Genomic DNA, 14,727 nt, shown 5'->3' on the forward strand with positions numbered 1-14,727 from the left:
CGTCTTTTATGACCAAGACTGAGATGCATTGCTGACGTGATACACAACCATACACAACACTGGATTGCACAAGATGTCCTGTTGAACAAGAGGGCTGCCATTATGGGACCATTTCACAATATATACGCTGCTTGCTCTACAGTTCTTTTGCAACGGTACCAATAGCCTATCTATATATCCATTTCCCTCCTGAGAACATGAACATTGCTTAACAGTGCAATTCAATCTTTATGTGATCATAAATGAGTTTACTAAAATACATCAAAGAGATGCAAGCCACTGGTACCACTGATGCCAAGAAATAGTTGTGGGTGAGAGTGCAGAATGATTTTTTAAAAAATAAGCACATACGTGCATTGCATTTTGGTTTTAACAATTTAGCACTACTGGCATGCAACCATAGTGGATCTGTACTGCTCTTTCCTGAACACTGACATTGTACACTGCAACGTGGGGGAAAATGAGCCGTAGTGTTTAATACAAATGGAACTATAGCATTGGAATGTTTTGCCTAATGTGTGTGTGCATGTGTGTGTGTTTGCAGAAGTCACAAGGACACTGTATACCCCACCCTCAATCCCATATTTCACTACATCAAATCTGTTGTATCCCCAACCATGATGAAATGCAGCATCTTGTCATATAGTTGATGATAGAAAAATAGGAAGAGACCCACATTTTTGTAAGCAAGTGGACTACTATAGGTTACCATGATGTCTGCCAGAGAGACTTAAGACAATAAGGCAGGAATGAAGGGGTAGGAGGAAATGGCCATATAAGGAGGTACGAGCAGGCCAGGAACACAGCCGATGGGTTATCACATGGTTTCCCTGAAATCATGTGTTTTGAGAGAAACGAAAGTAATGAAATGTAATACTGCACCACAAATATGCACCAATGGTTTGATATGTGGGCGGTCGTAAACTGAACCCACTGAATTGTATAAATAGACACTCGACCCTGTCTGCGGGGTTCTCCCTTTTCAGCATCTAGTTGTGCGTGGGATGAACCTCTGCAGCTGCAGGTAAAACTGCTTTCTTTGGAAAAACCTCCAGTTGTCTGTCTCCTACTTCCACTGCGTCCGCACAGACACACGAGAAGCCGGGAAGAGGGGAAATCTGGCTTCCGCTACAACAAGGCATGCCTCTTCAACTTAAACAGCCGAACTAGCACTTATCACAAGCTGGTTCTGCAGTGCCATATAATCCAGTTCATAGCAGATAAGCTGATTGTATATGGCAGTGTAGATGGGACCATAGAAAAACAAGAACTCAAGTAGCTCTACTGCACTGCAGTAGTTTTGTGTATTCGTGTGCTTTCACGTTGCCTGTCAACTTAAGGCAACCCTATAAATTTTATAGAATTTTCCTAGGCAAGGAATACTAGGGGTACGTTTTGCTAATTCTTTCCTCTTAAATATACCCACAACACCTTGCATTTGATTGTGGTCTCCCATCAAAGTACCGACCACAACAACCCTACTTAGTTTTCAAGACCAGAGTTTAAACATTTTAAGCTCATACAGCAGCTTTACTAATACAGTACCTATATAAATCTGCATGACATAGAACAATCTAAATCCGATCACTGTTACTAGAATTAGTTCACACACAGAACATTAGATAGCCTCATGTTTTGTCATAGTTTCTATCTTTGTTTCTATCCTGACTTCTGTTGTAACACTCTCCCATACTTTCATGCTACAGTTATATAATGAAATGACTGATTAAAACAAATTGCTAACAGAATTGTAAATGGGGAAAAAAGAACTTGATAGGACATCGATAAAAATGTAGACTTCATAGTGACAGGTGTGGATAGGTAAGACTGCATCAGCCGGTTGGAAGCATGAAGATTCTATTGTATGTATGTCCTGCTTTTAGGACATTTAGTTTGTCACTATGGGAGCTTCAAGACAACATTAATGTTAGGACTGACCTGGGTTCAAGAAACCCGGGTTGGGGTGGCTTTTAGTTCCCACACTGCCCCCCAAAGCATGTGCATTTCCCAGTGGGTGCCACTGGGCTTTAAAATATAACATAACTTACCCAGTCACCATTAGTGTCCTACTGGAGTCCTCCTGGCACGTAGAAAGAAAATTGCTCCCCCCCCCCCCCCCCGCCCAGGCGCATCATTTCTATGTGCCAGGAGGACTCCGGAAGAACTTTAATGGCAAACGGTTAAGTTATTTTCTATTTTAAAGCCTTTGGGTGTGTGTGTGTGGGGGGGGGGGGTACTTAATGGGTTTTCCAGGCTCATTCAGCCCCCAAAAACCCGAGGGCTATGTGGATTGGACCCAGAAATCACGTGACACAGTCTCCAGGCTCAATCCATACTGGGTCCACACCTGGTAAGGCCCGAATCTTACCAAAGATCCAGGTCTCACCAGGAATCAAATTAATTTGGGACAAAGCAGGGAACTCCCACATTATGGACCCTGCATGGGTGGACCTTATATGAACAGAATACTGATCTGATCCAGCACAATTTTTCTTTTATTCTTATTCTTCCATTCACTTACACATAATTTCAAACTTCAAAACCTATTCTAAAAGTGATCCAGTAAGTGTGTATTAGTGATGTAGGATGTTTTCCGCTTTTTCCAGATCCCACTTAAGACTTGAAAACAAACCTGCAAAAATAGATTTGATCACAAATCAGGTCAAATCAAGACACCTTGAACGTGCACAGTTCTATAACATGACCTTCAAATGCGAAAAGCCAACTTCCATATATGTGCAAGCTTTTAAAAGTACCAGAGAGTATATTTCATTTCATAACCTGTCGGTGTCTCTGAATTATTTTTACACCAGAAAAAACCGCCACAAAACAATGGACACAAGCCAGAGGTCTTATGTTCTCAACTGAAAATGCAGGGCTCACCTCTGGTAAAGTATGGGTATGTACTGATGCAGAAAATATGATTCTGCAGCCCAGTTAAATTCTCACTTGAAAATGTGCTTGGAAGGCATATAATGATCTGCCACCACAATGTCACAAACCATGACACCGCACCCAATTATTTCTGCTTGGATGTTCAATTCTAGGGCATGAGTTGTTAATTTGAGTTGTTGTGACTGCCGATGACTAAAGAGCTAACTGTAGATGGAGGCTTGTGATCAATGAGCAGATAAACATGTCTACCAATAAGAAGAACAGCAGGGCTCTGAAACCAGTTGCCTATATAAAAAGGCATAAATACGGGAAGGACCATAAACGAAACATAAGTATCCAAGAACTGGTTTCTTCTTCGAAATTTGCAGCCTCAAGCATCAAATTTGTCACATGTTCTCCCACTTGAAAGTAACTGAAGAAATGCAATCAGATGTGATTTTATACAACTCAGTTGCATAATTGAATTTTTCCTTTCAGTAGGGGCTTGCATAAAAGAACACCTGGACAGACTGGATCTAAAGGCACCTTCATCATTCATTTCCTAACATGACATGATCTCATGTGACTCTTGTTTATCAAGAAGTATAGTACTGAAGATAACAGATAAATGCATATTCAGACAAACTGAGCTGGAGGAATAGGCAAGTTTACAGAGTGGGTCTGGAAGACAACAGGAATGTAAATAATGATTGTGATAGCTGTGTATGTTTAATATGATACACAATCTAATTATTATTTGCATGTTCATAATATTCTAATATGAATGCCATTCAATATTGAAAAAGGGCAATAATTAAATTTCAGAGTGAGATAAGCAGTCATGAACTACAGAGAGAAGAATTAGTAGCTCTCCAGATGCTACTGGATTGCAGTTCTCATACATTATTGTTGCCTAGGATTGACGGGAGCTGCAATCTAATGTCCCAAACATTACTTAAACCTGATCAGTTTAACACCACGCAAACTGCTATTCTCAATGCTATGGACTCCTGTGAGTTGTAATTTGGTGAGGCACTAGCACTCTAGGAGTACATCTATACTGTGGGCACAGAAGGCTAAACACCTTATAAAAACCACAATTACAGCAGAGACATCCAACATAAACGGGCCGGCAGAACGTTGAATAAGCAAAAATGTTGGATAGTAAGGGATTAAGGAAAAGCCAATGAGGGATTAAGGAAAGCCTATTAAACATCAAATTACATTATGATTTTACAAATTAAGCACCAAAACATCATGTTTTACAAAAAATCGAAGGAAAAAGCAGTTCAATACACAGTAACGTTGTGTAGGAATTACTGTATTTACAAATTTAGAACCAAAACATCACAATATATTGAAATCATTGACTACAAAAACATTGGTTACTAAGAAATGACTACAAATAAAGACAGAATTGCATAAAATGAACTTACAGTAACAACATTGTTGGAAATAAAATCTGTAAAAAGTTCAGTCCTTGCTGCCTAGAGAAACAGCTGTGAATCTGGATGGGAGGCAGACTGCGTTGGATAATCCAGAATGTTGGATAATCAAAGGTTGGATAAGCAAGACTCTACTGTACCATGATTTCACAACACTGAGTTATAGCAGTTAAATTGGTGTCAAATGCATTAATTCTATAGTGTAGATGAATCCTTGGACTCTGTGAGACCAGGATTCAAATCTCCAGTTGTCCATGGAAACCCAACAAGCACCCTTCCAGACAGGCCCTATATCCCAGGATCTGATGCCAGGTTTTCTGCTTGAAACCGAATTATATGAACCTGCACTGCCAGATAATCTGGGATAAACAGAAAACTTGGGATCGACTCCTGGGATATGGGGCCTGTCTGGAAAGGCCCTAAGCACTCAGTCTCTCAGCACTCAGAGAAAGACAATGACAAAACCCTCTATGAACAAATGTTGGAAACTACCCTTCCCAATATTCGCCCTATTACTGAGAAAAGGCAGGCTAACAGAGAAAAGCAAGTCTGACAAGTATGAGTTGTTTGAAACATGACTAGAAAGGATAAGACATAAACTGAAAGTCTACATTTGTCTTCCCTTTATTTTGCCCAAATTCGTCTTGTGCATCACTCCTAGTATGCCACCTCTTTGGCAAGGAAATGCACAATATCAATTCTGAGTGAGTCAGGCAACCACAGAGAACAGGAAGTACAAGTCATTTGCACCTCTTGCTCCCTTAACTTAATATCATGTCACAAACAACCCCGAAAGAAACTTGCTTTCAGCTTAGATGACAGGTTAACAGCCAACTAAAACCAAGTATGAACTCCTTCACCTAAGTTATAGACAGAAGAGGAGCAATATCCTGTAAATCATGCAGGAGCTGAGTCATTACCAAAATGAATGTTCACTAGCTTCACTTTCCTATCTGGCCCACAGTAAATATATTATATAATAGTGTAAAATGGATGCTGGAATGCAATTCAGTAGAAGAGTGCATACTTTGCTTGTACAAGGTCCTTACTTCACCTTCAGAAAAGGCCTGAAAACCTTGCAAGTCAATACTTTACAATTGTTGTTGTTGTGTCTCTTCAAGTTGCTTCAGAATTATGGTGACTCTAAGATGAACTAATCATGGGGATTTCTTCGGCTGAAAGTGTGTGACTCATCCAAGGTCACCCAATGGATTTCCATGGCCAATTTGGGAATTGAACCATGGCTTGCAGAGTCAAAGTACAATGCTCACAGCATCACACCATACTTGACCTCAAAGCCACTGCTAGCCTGTGCCATTTACACTTGGACAGATGAATCAATGGGTCCTAGAGCAAATAAAGCCTGAATTCTTCCCTAGAAGCCAAGATGACTAAACTGACAGGACATATTGTGCGAAGACATGACTAATTAGAAAATATCATGATGGTTAGCAAGGAAGAAGACAGTAGGAGAAGAGGAAAACTGCACTCCAGGTAGACAGGCTGAAAGAAGGAAATTGACTCAACAAGTTGAAGCTGATTTGATAGCAATTAACTCCGATAATATAATTCCATATATAAGGTAGCTTCCTCTTTTCTTTAAACAACGTAAGACTCATCACCCAAACATAACATAATGACACATTTTAGGTTCACACTAAGTTTCTATCACCCTCAACAGTACTGAATTATCATCCTAACTTTTCTGAAATCTATAAATGTTATTAACTGTCCTTTGGAGCCCGAAATATAAAATTAAGAATCAAACCCCAATAGCTTCTGGGAGCACAAGTCTCCATTGTAGGCTTGAAAAAAATTGTGTATGTTTATCTTAGAGGTCAATACAGTTCTGATTTCTGTGGTATATTTGCAAACACCCTTTCTGGAATCAGCAAAAACGCTAAAAGACCATTTCTAATTTTAGCCATGTACAATCTGTTTGAACATCACAGAAGGGATTACAATCAGATTCCACTGTTAATTATTCACGAGTTCTAAAAGGAATCAGAAATGGAGTAAAGAAATGCAGAGGTTAAAGGCTTGGTAGGGCAGTTGTGAAGCAACTAGAGAAAATATATACAACTGAATATCCAAATCAGAATCAACCATAGCATATTATATCATATTTCTATGTACAGTTGGTGAAGAAAGGGGCCAAGAAGAAAATCTAGCTTTGAATGTGATTTTCCTGATTCTTGGCAGGGAGTTGGATAGGATGGTCCATGGGTTCTCTTCCAACTATATGATTCTATGATTAATTTGAAATGTGGTCCTGGAAGATCTACTAACTGCCCAAAAAGGCTAAACTGAGACTACCATACCTTGCTCATATGAGAAGATATGACCCATTAGAAAAGACCATATTACTTGGTAAGATGGAAAGCAGTAAGAAAAGAGAAAGGTCTCATCGCAGATGATGAATTCAGTCAAGGAAGTCAAGTTTGCAGGGCTTGATGACAGAGTGACTTGGACAACCTGAAATTGATGATGACCTTGTAGCAATTAACAGGTTTTAGGTAATAATTCACTGGTTGCTTTGAAAAAAATGTAGTGAATAAAGTATGTAGGAACAAGCCATAGAATCATAGTTGGAAGAGGCCTCATGGGCCATCCAGTCCAACCCCCTGCCAAGAAGAAAGAAAATCGCATACAAAGCATCCCCGCCAGAGGGACATCCAGCCTCTGTTTAAAAGCCTCAAAAAAAGGAGCCTCCACCACAGTCCGGGGCAGAATGTTCCACTGCTGAACAGCTCTCAGTTAGGAAGTTCTTCCTAAAGTTCAGGTGGAATCTCCTTTCTTGTAGTTTGAAGCCATTGTTCCGCATCCTAGCCTCCAGGGCAGCAGAAAACAAGCTTGCTCCCTCCTCCCTTCCCCTCACATGTATACATGGCCATCTTGTCTCCTCTCAGCCTTCCGTTCTGCAGGCTAAACATGCCCAGCTCTTTAAGCCGCTCCTCATAGGGCTTGTTCTCCAAATCCTTAATCATTTTAGTCACCCTCCTCTGGACACTTTCCAATTTGTCAACATCTCCCTTCAATTGCGGTGCTCAGAATTGGACACAGTGTGATTCCAGGTGTGGTCTGACCAAAGCAGAATAGAGGGGTAGCATGACTTCCCTGGATCTAGACACTATACTCCTATGTATGCAGGCCAAAATCTCACTGGCTTTTTTTTTTTGCCGCTACATCACATTGTTGGCTCATGTTTAACTTGCTGTTCATGAGGACTCCAAGATCTTTTTCACATGTACTACTCTTGAGTCAGGCGCCCCCCATTCTGTATCTTTGCATTTCATTTTTTTCAGCGTAAGTGAAGTATCTTGCATTTGTCCGTTGAACTTCATTTGGTTAGTTTTGGTCCATCTCTCTAATCTGTTAAGATCTCTGCTCCTATCTTCTGGAGTACTGGCTATCCCTCCCAATTTGGTGTTGTCTGCAAACTTGATGATCATGCCTTAATCCTTCATCTAAGTCATTAATAAAGATGTTGAACAGAACCGGGCCCAGGACGGAACCCTGCGGCCCTCCACTCGTTACTTCTTTCCAGGATGAAGAGGAAGCATTGGTGAGCACCCTTTGGGTTCGTTCACTTAGCCAATTACAGATCCATCAAGTCATCATAGATATGATTGTCTTCCTGCTCAAAATCCATGGTAGTTTGTAAGAATTGTGCAAGAGCACGAACCAGAACCTAATGATGGCAAGCCAAAGTGTGTTTCTTATCCCTTAGGGATAAGTGTAACACTTATCCCTAATATTTTAAATCGCTTTTGTATATATTTTTCAATTGAGCCTCAAGTGGCAAAGCAGATTAAACCACTGAGCTACTGAACTTGCTGACCCAAAGTTCAGCAGTTCGAATCCAGGAAGGGGTGAGCTCCCGCTGTTGGCCCCAGCTTCTGTCAACCTAGCAGTTCGAAAACATGTAGATGTGAGTAGATCAATAGGTACTGCTCCAGTGGGAAGGTAACTACGCTCCATGCAATCATGCTGGCCTCATGACTTTGGAGGCGTCTACAGACAACGCTGACTTAGAAATGGGGATGAACACCAACCACCAGAGTCAGACACAACTGGGCTTAATGTCAGGGGAAAACCTTTACCTATATTTTTCAACAGAACTTTTCTTCACTGATATTTGAATCAAATTATCACCACTTTAAAAGAAAAACACCAAGCAATTGAATACCTACACACACTGGCAGTGGCTGGGAAAATAATCAGATCTTTCTGAGTTAAGTAGAAAGGTGGTATTTATACCAATGATAATAATCATTACCTTGTAATTTTATTGCCCTTAGAAACATTTTTACTACAATGCCTTCAGATTACATTGCAGAAGACAATAAAACTCTGATCCTTAAAGCGCGCCTTTTTAAAGCATGTATTTGTAAGCTTCTCAGTTACAAATATTACACCTTTCTCTTATCTGCAGTGTCTTTCTTGGACAGCCGCAAAGTTGGCTATAGCCCAAGAACCTGTTTATCATTTCCTGTATCTTTGGGCTATGGGAAAATCCATTCATGGAGAGAAATGTTGCTAGTTAAGACATTTTTTCATTGTTGTCTCCCAACACAAAACTTACAACAGAATTTGCTCTTACAGTGTTAATGTTTAACTTTGATTATGATTACGTAAGTGTGGCTTTTTTATGTGTGTAAATTCTGTTAATACTGAGGGGGAAATTAATATTTCAGATAGCAATAGTACAGTAGAGTCTTCCTTATCCAAGCTCCGCTTATCTAAGGTTCTGTATTATCCAACACAGTTTGCCTTTTAGTAGTCAATGTTTTTGTAGTCAATTTTTCAATAAAAAATTACATAATGTTATTGTGTACTGAACTGCTTTTTCTATCCATTTGTTGTAAAGCATGATGTTTTGGTGCTTAATTTGTAAAATCATAACATAATTTGATGTTTAATAGGCTTTTCCTTAATCCCTCCTTATTATCCAACATTTTCGCTTATCCAATGTTCTGCTGGCTTGTTTATGTTGGATAAGTGAGACTCGACTGTACTGGAAAGACACCTCAGAACAAGCTAACTATTTTTCCTTCCACCCATATCAAGAACATGAAAGTTGAATAATTACCTACCAATTATCCCATTACCCAGTTAGTACACTCCTAATTAAGCAAATTGCAGTTTTGATCCATCTGTGGCTGACAAAGGCTTCCTTTACATAAATAACAGTTAATCATAACTGATATTGAAAGTTTTTCTCTAAATTGTTCTCTCTGGAATCTAAACTCCTTGAAATATCTAAACTTTAGATGACGCCAAATTCCAAAACGTTATCACATTACAATCTTATGCATTCCTGTGTTTATCTGCCTTCAGGTCACCTGTTATAGTATTCCTGTGAATTCCTTAGGGTTTTCTTAAGCAGGGAAGATTCAGAGATGGTTTTCCCAATCCCTTCCTCTGAAACACACCCTATAGCACCTGGAATTTATTGGAGATCCAACCTAGGACTGACCCTGCTCAGTTTCAAGAACAGATAGGATTCAAACTACAGGAGAAGAGATTCCACCTAAATGTTAGGAAGAACTTATTGATGGCTAGAGCTGTTCAGCAGTGGAATATTCTGCTTCGGGAGTGTAGTGGAGTCTCTTTCTCTGAAGTTTTAAAAAAGAGGCTGGAGTCAGGAGTGCTCTGATTGCGCATTCCTGCATGGCAGAGGGTTGAACTAGATGGCCCTTGGGGTCTTTTCCAACGCTATGATTCTATGAATTTAATATCCACTCCAGTGCCTTTTAGGTACCACTGAATTCAGATGATCTTATTTATTTATTATTTACAATAGAGTCTCACTTATCCAATGTAAACGGGCCAGCAGAACGCTGGATAAGCAAAAATGTTGGGTAAAAAGGAAGGATTAAGGAAAAGCCTATTACACCTCAAATTATGTTGTGATTTTACAAATTAAGCACCAAAACATCATGTTTTACAACAAGTCTGCCACTTGTTTGGGAGTGTGGCTGCACTTCGTGTGGTTGCTGTTGGATGTGTTTGCCTGTTGCACGTTGCTGCCTAGAGAAACAGCTGTGGATCTGGACAGGAGGCAGACTGCGTTGGATAATGCAGAACGTTAAGTGAGCGAAGGTTGGATAAGCGAGACTCTACCATACCATATTTGTATCCCGTCTTTCCCACCTCAGAGGGGACTCAAGGCAGCCTTACAACAGGCAACAATTTGACGCCATACATACAGATATCAAATAAACAGTTATAATTAAAAACCAAACAATTAAAAAATGAATAATTAAAACATCAAATAAAATCACACAATTCAAAATTATAATCCAGGGCCATTCCATTTATTGATTCGTAGTCACTTAGTGCACTACTCCAATTACTTTCCAAAAGCTTGGTCCCAAAGCCACATCTTAAGTTTTTTCCTGAATGTCAGGAGAGAAAGGGCCACCACTGAGAAGGCCCTGTCTTTCGTCCCCACAAGTTGCATCTGAGAAGGAGGTAGGACTGAGAGCAGGGTGTCCCCGGATGATATTAACTTCCGGAAAGGAAGTTAATAAAGGAAATGCATTCAGGACTACACTACCCCTCTTAAAGAGACCTCTCCACAACAACAAAAAAGAAATCACGTGTCACCTTTGACATTAGTAACTGAACCCATAATTCCTTTTGTCAGTTGCTTAAGTGCCAGAAGACCTAATTGTTTGGATGGTGTATATTGACCATATATTGTCTTTTTTTCAGCACCATGACTTATTTCATAGCTAATGGGCAGAAGCTCAAGAGCATAACCTACCAAATGAAAGTTTTTTTCCAATATGAAACTGATCCTTGCCTTCTGCCAGTCTCTCTCCATGAGCAGAGGAAGAAATCAAAACAGAGGCTGAGTCGGGCCTGACAGCGTTTAATTAGCCATAAAAACGTTTCGCCTTGCGCCCCTCCTTCCTTCCGATCACAATGCTGGCGTCAGTTTGTCTCCTGTATCTATCCCTTCTCTCCCCCTCCTTCCTTCCCTTCTGCAAGGATCTGCCGCTGTAAGCTAAGAACACCGAAGGGAGAAAGGGAAACAAAAGGAGAAAAGAAACAAACACCATCATTACAGCAGGGCAAGGAGAAGTGTCCTTAGCCAATCCCCATTTATACCGACCTCAATGCTTCCAACTTTTAAAGAATTGTCAGCAGCAAAAGTCATAAGAAGTTGAGAACAGTCAAAGGTGATGTCATCTTTTTTTGTCAATTTTTTCCACAATTGAGCAAGGAATGACAACAGTCTTGACACTCTTTTGTTTCCTGATGACTTGAGCTGGATCTTTTTCCAGTTTATTTCAAGGAAAGCACCATTCAGATCCATGGAGCTTCATTTCAATGAACTGTCAAGGAACAGTAACAACCAAACAAAGGCACAATAAATGTGTTGTTGAAGGCTTTCATGGCTGGAATCACTGTGTTGCTGTGAGTTTTCCAGGCGGTATAGCCATATTCCAGAAGCATTCTCTCCTGATTTCCCCCCCCCCCCCCCCCCCACATTTATGGTAGGTATCCTCAGTGGTTGTGAGGTTCTGTATATTGGAAACTAGGCAAGGGAGGCTTATATATCTGCAGAAGGTCCAGAATGGGCGAAATAACTCTTCTCTGTTGAAAGCAAGTGTGAATGTTGCAATTGATCACCTTGATTAGCATTGAAAAGCCTTGCAGCTTCAAGGCTTGGCTGATTCCTGCCTGGGGGTAATCCTTTATTGGGAGGTGTTAGCTAGCCTTGATTGATTCATGTCTGGAATTCCCCCATTTTCAGAGTGTTGCTCCTTATTTACTGTTCTGATTTTAGAGGTTTTAAATACAGGTAGCCAGATTTTGTCCATTTTCATGGTTTCCTCCTTTCTGCTGAAATTGCCACATGCTTGTGGATTTTAATGGCTTTTCTGTGTAGTCTGACATGGTGGTCGTGAGAGTGGTACAGCATTTCTGTGTTCTCAAATAATATGCTGTGTCCAGTTGGTTCATCAAGTTGACTTCTATGTTGCTATGGTTGACTTCTCTGGTTGAATCAGTTTGCTGTGCCTTTCATGTTCCTTGATTCATGTCTGGGCAATGCTGCATTTGGTGGTCCCTACATAGACTTGTCCATAGCTGCATGGTATACGGTAGACTCCTGCAGAGGTGAGAAGATCCCTCTTGTCCTTTGCTGAATGTAGCATTTCTTGGATTTCCTTAGTGGGTCTGTAGATTGTTTGTAGGTTGTGTTTCTTGATCAGTTTCTCTATGTGGTCAGTGGTTCCCTTGCTGTCTGGTAGGAACACTTTTCCTTTGGGTAGATCTTTGTCTTTTATCTCGAGTCTTGTTCTTGGTCTTGCAGCTCTTCTGATGTCTGTGGTGGAGTCTCCATAGCCCTGTAGAGCCCAGTTTAGGGGGTTCAGTTCCCCTTGGAGGGGGTGGAGTTCGTATTCTTTTTGCAGTTTCACTTGTGCTTCTTTTGAGAGCACAGAAATGCTGGACCACTCTAACAACCACCATGTCAGAGTACACAGAGAAGCTATTGAAATCCACAAGTATGTGGACAATTTCAACAGAAAGGCGAAAACCATAAACATGAAGAAAATCTGGGAATTCTAGACAAGAATCAATCAGGGCCAGTTAACACCTTCCAACAAAGGATTCCCCCAGGCAGGAATCGGCCAGGCCTTGAAGCTGCAAGGTGATTAAATGCTAATCAAGGTGATTAATTACAATATTCACACTTGCCTCCAACAGAGAAGAGTTCTTTCTCCCACCCTGGACCTTCTACAGATATATGAACCTCCTTTCCTTAGCTTCCAATATACCTCACAATCTCTGAGAATGCCTGCTATAGATGTGGGCGAAATGTCAGGAGGGAATGCTTCTGGAACGTAGCCATATAGCTTGGAAAACTCACAGCAACTCAATTATTCCAGCCATGAAAGCCTTCCACAAAAGATTGAGCAAGGAACGGCAATAGCCTTGACACTTTTTTGTTTCCTGGTGACCTGAACTGGATCTGCTTCCAGTTTACTTCATTCAGATCCATGGGGCTTCATTTCAATGACCTGTCAAGGGACAGCAACCGCCGAACAAAGGCAAATGACCTATATAACTGTATATAGAGGTGTCTTATAAATATGCATACACCCTTAACGTATTTAAATCTGTCTGTCTTTGCCATTTCCCCCTTTAAATGAATACATCAAAGGTTGCAAAGGTAGCAAAGTGTGGCGAAATGACCAGCTTGAAGAGAGAGGTTTGCAACTCAAGTGTCTGGATCAGGATGGGGAAAGTTCAGACCTCCGGGGGTTTTGGACTTCAACTCCCACCATTCCTCACAGCCTCAGACCCCTTCCTTTCCCCCCTCAGCCGCTTAAGCGTGGGAGTTGAAGTCCAAAACCCCTGGAAGGATGAACTTTCCCCATGCCTGGACTCTGCAAGCCAGTGCATTGCTGCAGCAGGACAATTGAGGCACCTGACCAAAATGGTTGCTGAAGATTCAATTCCTATATCTCTGATGCAATCCCTACTATAACATTCCTTCTTCCAGAGGCATGCCTTTCCTTAGCCTTACACTTTACCACAGAGTTACTACGAGCGGTTCAAAGGTGTAAACATTTTTCTGGGACAGCCTGCCCGCGAGGGGTTTTGGTGAGCTCCTGAAAGCCAAGGCGCGGTGGTGACGAAGCCCCTCCCAAGGAAGCCGGGCAAACAAAGTCCTCCCGAGGGGCTTCGTCACCACCGCGCAACTTTGCAGCTTCGCACCTTCTGAAGGATGCAAAAAAAAAAAAAAAAAGTTTGCAAAGTTGAAGCAGACGAGAAGTCGGCAGAGAGAAGTGCAGAGAAAAGAAAAGGGACCCGAGCCAATTATTATTAGGTTGCATAAAGTATTAACATCACCAAGCCTTCTTACCTACCTGTCCGTAGGGCGATTCTCTCTCGGGGGCTGCGCCAATTTCTGCAAATTTTTGCACCTTCCCTCGGCCAAACAGGGGAGGGACGCGGCTGCGAAATTGCCCCGCCGGAGGAGGAGGAGGAAGAAGAAGCGGCCACAAGCAACGAGGCAGGCAAGCAAGCAAGCAAGCTAGCTAGCAAGCAAGCAGCCTCCAGCCGGCGTCAGTCAGGCGGGAGCCTCGGAGCTTGTATTAGTGCGCCGACCTGGAACGCGGCCAGGAATCCCTTCTGGCTGGCTGGCTGGCTTTGGGCGCGCGGGCGAGCGCGCGACGGACAACCCAAGCCGGGCAGGGAGTCGGGGGCGCGCGCTGCAGGGGGCGCGCGCCGGCCTTTCAAAACACACAAGACCCTTCCCTCTAGGAATGGGCAGGGAAGAGAGGCAAAAGGGACCAGGTTGGGGGAGATGAGGAGGAAATAATAATAACCATTCTGTGTGTTGTCGAAGGCTTTCATGGCCGGGATCACAGGGTTGTTGTATGTC

The 14,727-nt window shown here is 41.7% G+C and overlaps 1 protein-coding gene across 4 annotated transcripts in view; it reads right to left on the bottom strand.

Annotated features, from left to right (window-relative positions):
* Positions 1-14,505, bottom strand: part of smad9 (SMAD family member 9) — a 66,305-nt gene extending 51,800 nt beyond the window's left edge. Inside the window, exons 1-2 of one of the 4 annotated variants that reach the window (XM_062974734.1) lie at positions 14,210-14,505; positions 11,092-11,334 (exon numbers count right to left, since the gene is read on the bottom strand). The gene's annotated coding sequence lies outside the window, so the exon portion shown is untranslated. Of the gene's footprint in view, positions 1-11,091; positions 11,335-14,205 lie in introns of all 4 variants that reach the window. The other 3 variants (XM_062974733.1, XM_062974735.1, XM_062974736.1) reach the window with 3 other exon arrangements.
* Between the last annotated feature and the right edge of the window lie 222 nt (positions 14,506-14,727).

The sequence above is a fragment of the Anolis carolinensis genome, chromosome 3 (assembly GCF_035594765.1).
Source record: "Anolis carolinensis isolate JA03-04 chromosome 3, rAnoCar3.1.pri, whole genome shotgun sequence".
In the NCBI taxonomy this organism is placed as follows: Eukaryota; Metazoa; Chordata; class Lepidosauria; order Squamata; family Dactyloidae; genus Anolis; species Anolis carolinensis.